The 10,316-nt window shown below is 44.8% G+C and overlaps 1 non-coding gene across 1 annotated transcript; it reads right to left on the bottom strand.

The window, feature by feature from the left end:
* Nucleotides 1-9,045: 9,045 nt before the first annotated feature.
* LOC140854572 (small nucleolar RNA R71) lies at nucleotides 9,046-9,151 on the bottom strand. The gene has a single exon (XR_012137777.1). It is a non-coding gene; the product is annotated as a small nucleolar RNA R71 (small nucleolar RNA).
* Nucleotides 9,152-10,316: the final 1,165 nt, after the last annotated feature.

Below are 10,316 nucleotides of genomic sequence, written 5' to 3'. Positions count from 1 at the left end.
GTAGAAGCTCGGACAAAGATCGATTGCCGTGGAAGCTCGAATGAAGACTTCTTATTGTAGAAGTCCCGCTGCTAGAGAAGCTTGGTTATTGACGAAGCCCAAAAAAGTTCGGAATAGAAATTCGACTGGTGGAGCCCGTCTGTTGTAGAAGTTCGTCTGGGATCCATCCACTATAGAAGTTCGGATGGAGTCCGGCTCTTGTAGGAGCTCGGATGAAGTCCACTTATAATAAAAGTTTGGAGTAGAGTCATCGTGGCTGGAAGAAGTCTGGAAGAAATTTGGAGAATAGTCGATCGCTGTAGAAAATCGACTGATAGTGAAGCTCAGAAAGCATTTGGAGTAGCCCGGTAGATGAATGAGGAGCTCATTATCAGAGAAGTTCGGATGGTATTATGGAAGCTCGAACAGTCGGGCGAGTTCAGAAAGATGCCACACAAGGTCGAAAGCCGGAAGAGCCCTGGAAGGGTCGGCCTTTTATGAACTTCGACTGGGTTATTTTATACCAACACCAGTCCCCCTACTTTCGAGTTCGAGTTCCGAATGAAGGAAGTACAGAGAAATTTTCACAACCGAAGTTGCCTCCCTCGATTTTCGTACTCGATTGTTTTCAGATATTTTGGCGTTTGGCACGCTGGTGCTGGAGCCTTTTCAAATCGAGGCGATCCGAAAAGATTTTTTCGGAATTTCATTAGAGCATTGCTCTAGGTACGGTGCAATAATGATTCTGTTAGTTGTCAGCCGCCTGCCATGATGAGTGGGCCATGCGGCGATTATAGATCGGTCAGAGAAAATCTGTGGTCATTATTGCGTCGGACCCCATCGCCTATTTAAACCCGTGTCCCTCCTTCAGGGGTCTCACTTTGCCTAAAAGTTTCTTCGGTCCCTCCTTCTTCCTGAGAGTTCCGTTCTTCCCTAGCGTCCTTCTTGCCTTAGGCGTTCTTTGAGTCGTCCCCATCTCTGCATCTCTGCATCCTTCGGACCAGCCTAGGTTAGTTCCAGAACTCTCCTTTTTTTTTCTCTTGCTGTTCTTCTTCCGTTTTTCCTCTTTTACATTCCACTTGCTCGATTTTCCACGAACATCTCGTTTCTTATTTTTTCCAATTTTTTGGGATTTTTAGGATTTTCACTTGATTCAAAATGTCCTCCAACACTTCCTCCTCTAGCAGTTCTAGGAGTTCGTCTATTCCAGCCCTCCAAAATCTTAGTTCTGTGGATGAACCTCTTTCGATCTTTGTACCAGACACCATCCCCAGCTCTCTGACTCCAGAGGAACTCTCACTGATTAGGATTCAGTATGGAGTTCCTTCGGAGTACGAGCTGGAGCTTCTGGGCCGACTGGCCGGGCTAGCATCCCTCCTCCTGCCACTTCTGCTTATATTAGGAAGCTTCCCATGCCGGGCTTCGACTTCCACTTCTCCTTTTTTCGTGGCTCTATTTCCAAGCTGTGCTGATCTTCTTTCGTTGCATATATGGATGCGGACGTGGCTCGGATGTTAGCCAAGAGTCTCAAGGCCCACAAGAGGAAAGGCGCTGCAACTTCTGGGTCGGCGAAGAAGGCGAGGGTAGAAGAGAGATCCGTCGTGCTTCGCCTTGATCGCCCAAGCCCACGCTTGTGGTACATCTTCGATCGCGAGTACTTCCTGATCCCACAGAGACAGAAAGCAGAAGGGGGACTGGAAGAAGAAGTTAAGTAGTTAAAGCAATCCTCGATGATGGCTGGAACCGAAAATTCGAAGTCTGAAGAAGTCGAGCTTCCTTAGAGCTTTTTTTATCTTTTATTCTATGTATTCCTTTCTTTTTTATTACTTTTTTTTGCCTTCAAAGGCTTTGTAACGCGCACTTTACTAATGAAATGAAAAAAAAAATTTCCATTACCTTATCCATTCTTGCATTAAGTTATCGTTTATGAACTTCTTTTATCTTCTGTTTTATTCGATGTCGACGTTGTTTGAAGATTCCTGGTCATCGCGTATTGATTCATCCTTAGGGACTGAAGATTTTCGACAAGGGTTTTCTTCCTTGTTGAGATGAGGTCCCTTGAGTCTTGGATGTAGTTCATTTTTTTTTATCTCTGATGTAGCTCGTCGCTTTTTCTTTTTTTTTTTGTGTTAGGGCGAGGGTTTTCCTTCTGCTCCTAACGGGATTGTAGGGGTGTAGAGGAGTTGCTGAGGGGCCTTTTCCTTCATCCGATCTCAAACAACCAGATCTTCATTTGTATCAGGACGAGGTTCTCCTCCTGTTCCCGACACAATCAATTTTAGCTCATGTTAGGATGAGATCTTCCTCCTGTTCCTAACAGGGCTGCGGGGGCACATAAGGGCGTTGCAAGAGCCTCTTCCCCCATCCAGTCTCTAAATAATCGGGCCTTCGACTTTGCTTATGTCAGGATGAGGTTCTCCTCCTGTTCCTAACATGGCTGTGGGGGCGCATAAAGGCCGTTGCAAGGGCCTCTCCCCCCATCCGGTCTCTAAATAATCGGGCCTTCGACTTTGTTCATGTTAGGACGAGGTTCTCCTCTTGTTCCTAACATGGCTGTGGGGACGCATAAGGGCCATTGCAAGGGCCTCTCCCCCATCCGATCTCTAAATAACCAGGCCTTCGACTTTGCTCATGTTAGGATGAGATTCTCCTCCTGTTCCTAATATGGCTATGGGAGCGCATAAGGCCGTTGCAAGGGCCTCTCCCCTCATCCGGTCTCTAAATAATCGGGCTTTTGACTTTGCTCATATTAAGATGAGGTTCTCCTCCTATTCCTAACATGGCTGTGGGGGCATAAGGGCCATTGCAAGGGCCTCTCCCCATCCGGTCTCTAAATAATTGGGCCTTCATTAGTGTCAGGATGAGGTTTTCTTCTTGTTCCTGACATGCTTAATTTCGATTGTCTGAAGGAGCTACTCTCTGTCGTTATAAGCTCGTACCAAAAGAAAAGATATGAGAATATGAAAGAAACTTTTATTTAAAGCAAAGTTATCGATAATACATTCGTAGATTTTTCGAATTCCATGGTCGCGGAAGGTTTGCTCCTCCGAGCTCTTTTAAATAGTATGTTCCGACCGAACCACCTCCCTGACTTCATACGGGCCTTCCCAGTTAGGGGCGAGTTTTCTTGATTCTGAGGTTGTGAGACAGCGGCTCGCCGAAGTGCTAAGTCCCCCGCTCTGAAGGCCTTGATCTTGACCCGAGATTTGTAGTAACGGGCCACTTTCTACTTGTAGGCGGCCATCCAAACTTGAGCTGTCTCCCATTTTTCTTCTAATAAGTCGAGGTTGGCCTTGAGATCCTGTGAGTTGCACTGCTCGTCGAATGCCACAACTCGCACCGATGGAAGTTTGAGTTCGATCGGGATCATGACTTCTGTTCCGAAGGCTAAGGCAAAGGGGGTCTCCCTGTGGATAGTCTTTGGGTAGTTCGGTATGCCCACAACACATGATAAAGCTCATCTGCCAAGTTTCCTTTGCTCTTTCAAGTCTCGCCTTGATTCCTTGCAACAGAGTCCTGTTAGTAACATCGGCTTCACGTTTGCTTGCGGATGGACTACTGACGTGAAGTTATGGGAGATGTTTAAGTCCTCACAAAATTCAGCAAACCTTGTCCCTGCAAATTATCGCCCATTATCAGTAATGAGAGTTCTAGGTAAGCCGAACCTACAGACAATTGACTTCCAAACGAAGTCCTGCACCTTAGCTTCTGTGATTTTCACCAAAGGTTCAGCTTCGACCCACTTGGTGAAGTAGTCAATTACCACCAGGAGGAACTTCCGCTGCCCGGATACCATGGGAAAAGGTCCGAGGATATCCATCCCCCATTGTGCAAATAGCCATGGGGCACTCAAGGGTGTAAGTTCGGAGGTGGGTTGCCTTTGGATATTTGCATATCTCTGACACCGATCATACCTTCTGACATATTCGATGGAGTCGTGGTACATGGTAGGCCAGTAATAGCCTTGTCGGAGTAGTTTGTGGGATAAAGATCTGGCCCCCAGGTGACTTCCGTAGACTCCCTCATGTACCTCCCACAAGGCGAAGTGACTTCAGAAGGTCGGAGATATTTCAGGAGGGGCAAAGAGTACGACTCTTGTACAGCTTGCCTTCATAAAGAATATATCGGGAGGCCTGGTTCCTAAGCTTCGAGCTTCTTTTGCATCAGGAGGAAGAACCCCGTCCTTGAGGTATGCAACCAGTGGGTCAATCCAGCTGGGTTCATGGTTGATCTCCATCACAAGCTGCGGTTCTTCCATACTTGGGCACTTCAAAACTTCGAAGAAGACTTCCTTGGGCAGTTCAGTCAGAGCCAGTGTAGCCAACTTGGAGAGAAGGTCGGCCCTGGTATTTTCTGCTCTTGGGATCTGCTTGATGTCAAAGCTACCGAAGGCAGGGATGATCTCTTTTACCTTTTCGAGATACTTGGCCATACTGTCCTCCCGAGCTTCATAGTTTTCGCTGACTTGTCCTACCACCAATTAGGAGTCACTATAGACTTGGAGCTGATCTACTTCTAACTCTTTGGCGATCCTCAGTCCTGCAATCAGAGCTTCATATTCTGCTCCGTTATTTATCGTAAAAAATTCAAAGCGCAGCGCGTACTCCACAATAATTCCTTCTAGATTGACCAAGATCAGGCCCGCACCTGTGCCTGACATGTTGGAGGAACCGTCCACGTAGAGGGCCCAAAAACCATCAGGAGATCTGTTCTTTCTTAGGAGAGTTCGACTGGAGCCCTGAGTTGTCAGCTTCACCTCGTTCAAGTTCGGCCTCTTTCGGAATAGTGCACTCCACTATGAAGTCTGCTAATATCTGGGCTTTAATCGCTGGTCGAGGTTGATAGTTGATGTCGAATTTTGTGAGCTCGACTGTCCATTTCGCTATCCTTCCGGAAGTATCCGCTCGATGCAGAACCGCCTTGATCGGCTGGTCGGTGAGCAGTGTTATGGTGTGCCCTTGAAAGTAAGGTCGGAGCCTTCGAGCTACAATCAACAAGGCGTAAGTTAGTTTCTCTAACTTAGTATACCTGGTTTCGGTGTCTCTCAATACTCGGCTAATATAGTAGATCGGCCGTTGATTTTTTGTTCTTTCTTAACCAGAACTGCTGCGAGAGCCACAGGGAGACTGCAGGTACAGGAATAACTCCTCTCGGGTTCGGGCTTTGCCAATAGCGGAGGTGAGCCGAGGTAACTCTTTAATTTTTTGAATGCTTGCTGGCATTCAGTGGTCCAACAGAAGTTCTTCGGCTGCTGAGGGTCTAAAGAAAGGCAGGCATCGTTCGGCCGACCTTGAGACGAAGCGATTCAGAGCTGCTACTCTCCTAGTAAGGTGCTGAACTTTCTTTATTGACTTTGGGGCGGTTATTTCCTGGATGGCATGAATCTTTTTTGGATTTGCTTCGATCCCGCACCCCGATACCATGAAGCCCAAGAATTTTCCTGAGGTTACTCCAAAAGCGCACTTGGCCGGGTTCAGCTTCATCTTATATTTTTGGAGGGCGCTGAAGGTCTCCTCAAGGTTGGCGACATGGTTCTTTGTGGATTTACTTTTTACAAGCATATCGTCCACGTAGACCTTCATGTTGCGGTTGATCTGCTCTTTGAAGATCTTGTTCACCAGTCATTGATAGGTCATCCCTGTATTTTTGAGGCCAAAAGGCATGACCCTGTAACAATAAAGACCACGGTTAGTAATAAAAGCAGATTTTTTTTTCATCCTCTAGTGCCATCCTGATTTGATTGTAGCTGAAAAATGCATCCATGAAAGTGAGAAGCTCGTGGCCTGAGGTTGCATCCACTAATTGATCAATTCTGGGCAGAGGGTAACTATCCTTTGAGTAGGCTTTGTTTAGCTTTTTGAAGTCTATACACATCCTCCACTTGTCGTTCGCCTTCTTGACGAGAACCACATTGGATGTTAGATGTGTGCCCTAGATTCCAGATCGGCTGACATATTCCTGTACAGATCTAAGGGCAAATTTATAATTTTGACTATAAATAAATAAAAGGTTATTCTTCTATCACATTGTGTACATTGTGTCTGTGATACATCCTTTGAGTTAATGGGAATGTAAATTTATATTTTCAAGAGTTAAAAATTTAAGGCATGAATTTACATAACTAACTCATAAACAGCTCCTGACCATAGGATCATCACGAGGATGGTGATCGATCTGGAAGGTTGGTGTATGATCGCTTTCTTAGGGTAGATGTGTCTTGAATCTACAGTGTGGAGACATCGGAGCGAGAGTACAGATATTCATTGAGAAGAGAGTACTGAGCATGACCACTTCGAGCAGTCGTAAGGAAGTCTACCTTCTCGTCGATGACTAGCTCGATGCTGTAGTTGTGTGTCTAGTTCTTTGACCTGAGGTGCATCGACAGTTCACCTTGAGTGTGTTATAGTTTGACTACACCATAACTCGGTCTCCTAGTTATTGAAACCCTGAGGTGTATGTTGGCTGTGGCATATTCATTGTAGGAACTAGGTCGCACCAAGATGGGATCTATCAACCTCAGTAGATGAGAGGAGTAGTCCTATGATAATTAAAAGATCGAGTCCTTAAGCCCATGGCCATGGCAGAGTGAAATAATGGAAAAGAGTTTTTCATTAAGGTTTCATACCGGACTCGAATCGATCGATTAACTCATATGATTGATGTTGGGTTTGACGAGTTCACCTTAACCCTAATTCAGTCGGGACTCATGATAGAGGAACTCAATCACACAGGTAACTACACCGAGAGGTTTGTCTTCAGTTCTGATGGGTTGCCACCATATACTGCTAGGTGTCACTGATAAACACTTAATTTAAGTCATTTAAAGTAGAAAATTATAGTTAATTTATTTTATTTATTAAGAATTTGATGCTTCTTTTTATGTTTTACAGGAAAGGTGATCGTCGATACAAAGAGTCTGATTCGTAGATCAAAAAGATTCAAGTTTGAAGAAAATTAGACTTAAAATAAGATTTAAATAAAAGAAGGATGCATACGATATTATAGAAAATGAAGATACTATGCAAGGAATCCAAAAAGGATATAAGCATCATTGTAAAGAAACAAAAGTTTCTTTTTGGAATAAAAAAACAAAGAGGAGTGTTCACGTATGGTTCACGCGATTAGACGTGCGGGCAGGCGTGCGGGTGGATGCGAGCGCGGGTGCGGGCGGACGCGAGCACGGGTGCGAGGCGAGCGCGGCATGGCAAGCAGGCGGGCGCAGGGAGTTTTTGCTGGCAGACGCGTTCGAACAGATGCTCATTAAAAGGAAAAAATATGATATTTGGAAATTTATATTTTTTTTATCTGTTTGTGATCTTTCTATCTCATCCATCCATCTTTTAGTCTTTAGTATTTTTTTTTTAGTCCCACATCGAAAAATCATGTAAAACTCCTCCCTCCGAACACCTATAAAAAGGCTTTTGTACTCCCATTGGAGGGGGAGCCCAGAAATTCTTCTAGAGCCTTGCATAGAGGAATAGAAAGGGACTACTTCATGAGCAGCTAGGCTAAGCAATCTCAGAGTGGAGAAGAAATTTTGTAACGACACAGAGATGGTTTATTGTTCTAAACTTTCTTGTATTTCTTTATATGCAATAAAGATTATGCTTTTTATTTAAATCGTCATGAGTTCTTTATTTTCTCTTTTTTATATTTTTTATTTATGCTTTTCTTTAGATTAATATTAGAACAACTTTTACTTTCCAGAGATGCACCGTGATCTACGGATACGGGGCGTGCCGAGGAAAAAAAAAGTTGTTTACCTAGTACTTTTGGAGACACGCCGTGATCTACGGGTATGGGGTGTGCCGAGGAAAGATAGGTATCTTTCTTAAGATTAATCGCATCTATTTAATTAAAAAAAGAGATACAACTCTGCTAGTACAAATTAATTCAAAACTCCCGACTTTTTATTTTCTAATTACATCAATTTTAAGATAATTTATTTTCTAAATCAAAACAATGCTTCTTTCTTTTATTTTGCCATCTCAACTTAGCCCAAGGTATCTTTTATTTTGATCACCCTTCCTTGGCCCAAAAATCATAACCTTCATTCTGCATTAAACCAAGCCTTAATTTTAAAATCAACTAGACGTCAGCCCTAGGAATTTCGAGCTCAATAGGATAAGAAAGCTCTAGAGTTGAACCGAGTGCGGATTGATTAATTGCTCGATGTCTAAGGCAAGTGGTTAAAGAAAGTGGTTTTCAATTGATTCCATTGACTGACCTGGCCAACTCAGTTGGTGTCTAAAGAAAGCAACGAGCAGGGAACCTCCCACATCTTATGCTTACCTGGCCGAGTCAGTTAGTCAGTCTTGAGCTTGGAGTGCTCAAAGGCGGTCTTGGAAGTTAGGAGCTGTCTAGATCTAAGTTAACCTTAGGATAGAGAGTCTATGCTTGTTTAAGTTGATTGCAATTAACATCTAAACATTAACTAATTTCTCCCTTTTCATAGATTTAAGATTCTTAGGTTCTTCTCTTTAGATTTTCTTCATTCTTTTCTCACTTTATTATAAAAATATATATATATATATATATATATTATAAAAACTAAAATTTTTGTGTTTGCTCTAAAGTATAATTGTAAGGTGTATGCTTGGCCGTAGATCGTTACGACCAGAAATCCAACCTTTTGATCCAGAAATAGAAAGAACCTTTAGAGCCAACAGACGTAAAAATATGGACCGAAATCAGGAGAATGATCCACCCAGACAATTGAAGGAGTACTTTACTCCTTCCACATATACCTACTCTCCTTGTATTCAAGTGCCCCCTGTGGAGGCCACTCAATATGAAATTAAGTCCAGTATAATCCAAATGTTACCTTCATTTTATGGACTTAGTAATGAGGACCCTTATAAACATCTTGAAGAATTTCTTGAGATATGCTCAACTGTCAAAATTCATAACTTCTCCGATGATGCTCTTAGGTTAAAATTATTCTCTTTCTCACTTAAGGACAAAGCCAAATACTGGCTACATACTTTGGATTCCATGACTATATCAACCTGGGACCAGCTGCAAGGAGAGTTTCTCAAGAAATATTTTTTCATAGGAAAAACTAATCAAATAAGGAAAGCCATAACTAGTTTTTTTCAATTAGATGGAGAAATATTTCATGAAATATGAGAGAGATTAAAGGATCTTATTAGAAAATGTCCCCACCATGCTGTACCCAAGTGGCAGTTAATCCAATATTTTTATGATGGGCTATCTGAAAGACATCGACAAATGGTCGATGCATCATGCGGTGGGACATTCATGCTGAAAAGTGAGGATGAGGCATGGCAACTGTTTGAAATTTTAAGTGAAAATTCATTACATCATATGTCTGCCTCTGGTGGTGCAAAAATCCGCTTGCGTCGGAGAAGCTGGAGTCGAGGGAGTCGCGGTCGCCGTCGGGACCTGCAAAGGAAGTCTAAACCGGAGGTGGGGTTGCTCCGGCAAGACCCTCCGACGCTCAAGTCAGTTCTCTGCCTCAACAAGAATGGAGTGCTCGAACGGAGAATTTAGCAGAGTTTTTAGGTAAAAATGAGAGCTTATAGAATAACGTATCTGGGGTTTCCCTTTTATAGACGGAGGGGCAACAGATTGATAGCGACGTTCATAACCGTCTGGTAGTGGGCAGCCCACGGTCAGGAGGAATTTGTTGTGAGGAGTAGTGGAGTGGACCCGTGGCCCTCACTGTAGCGCGCCACGTGGAGTCTGCCGTAGGGAGTGGAGCGGCGCCGGTCGGATCAGGGATGGAGAATCGTGCAGTATCCGTTACAGAAGGTGGAGCAGGATCGTGGGCATCATAGCGTCTGCCAGGGAATAGTGGAGCCGCGCGGGATCCATCGCAGAAGGTGGAGCAGAGTCGTGGCTGTTATAGCAGTCTGTCAGGGAATGATGGAGCTGTGCGAATCCGCCGTAGGAAGTGGAGCAGGATCGTGGTGGTTGCTGTGTCGCGCCTGGGAGTGCAGATCCGTCGGCTGAAGTTGGCAGCGGTCGGAGCTGGCGACGGAGCCCGGCTCCCGTAGGAGTCTGGGCGGAGTCCCCCTTGCGGTTGAAGTCATGGGGGAGCCCGGCTCCCGTAGGAGTCCAGCGGAGTCCCCTCAATTAAAGTCAGGTGCAAAGTTGGCTCCCGTAGGAGTCCGACGGAGCTTACCGACAGTTGAAGTTGGCGACGGAGCCCGCTCCCGTAGGAGTCCGGGCGGAGTCCTCCTTGTGGTTGAAGTCGTGGGCGGAGCCCGGCTCCCGTAGGAGTCCGGCGGAGTCCCCTGCAATTAAAGTCAGGTGCAAAGTCTGGCTCCCATAGGAGTCCGGATGGAGCTTACCGCAGTTGAAGTTGGCGACGG

The sequence above is a fragment of the Elaeis guineensis genome, unplaced genomic scaffold (assembly GCF_000442705.2).
Source record: "Elaeis guineensis isolate ETL-2024a unplaced genomic scaffold, EG11 Super_Scaffold_1000171, whole genome shotgun sequence".
NCBI lineage: Eukaryota > Viridiplantae > Streptophyta > Magnoliopsida > Arecales > Arecaceae > Elaeis > Elaeis guineensis.
The sequence above is the reverse complement of the archived record's forward strand: the minus strand, read 5'-3'. Positions and strand labels throughout refer to the sequence as shown.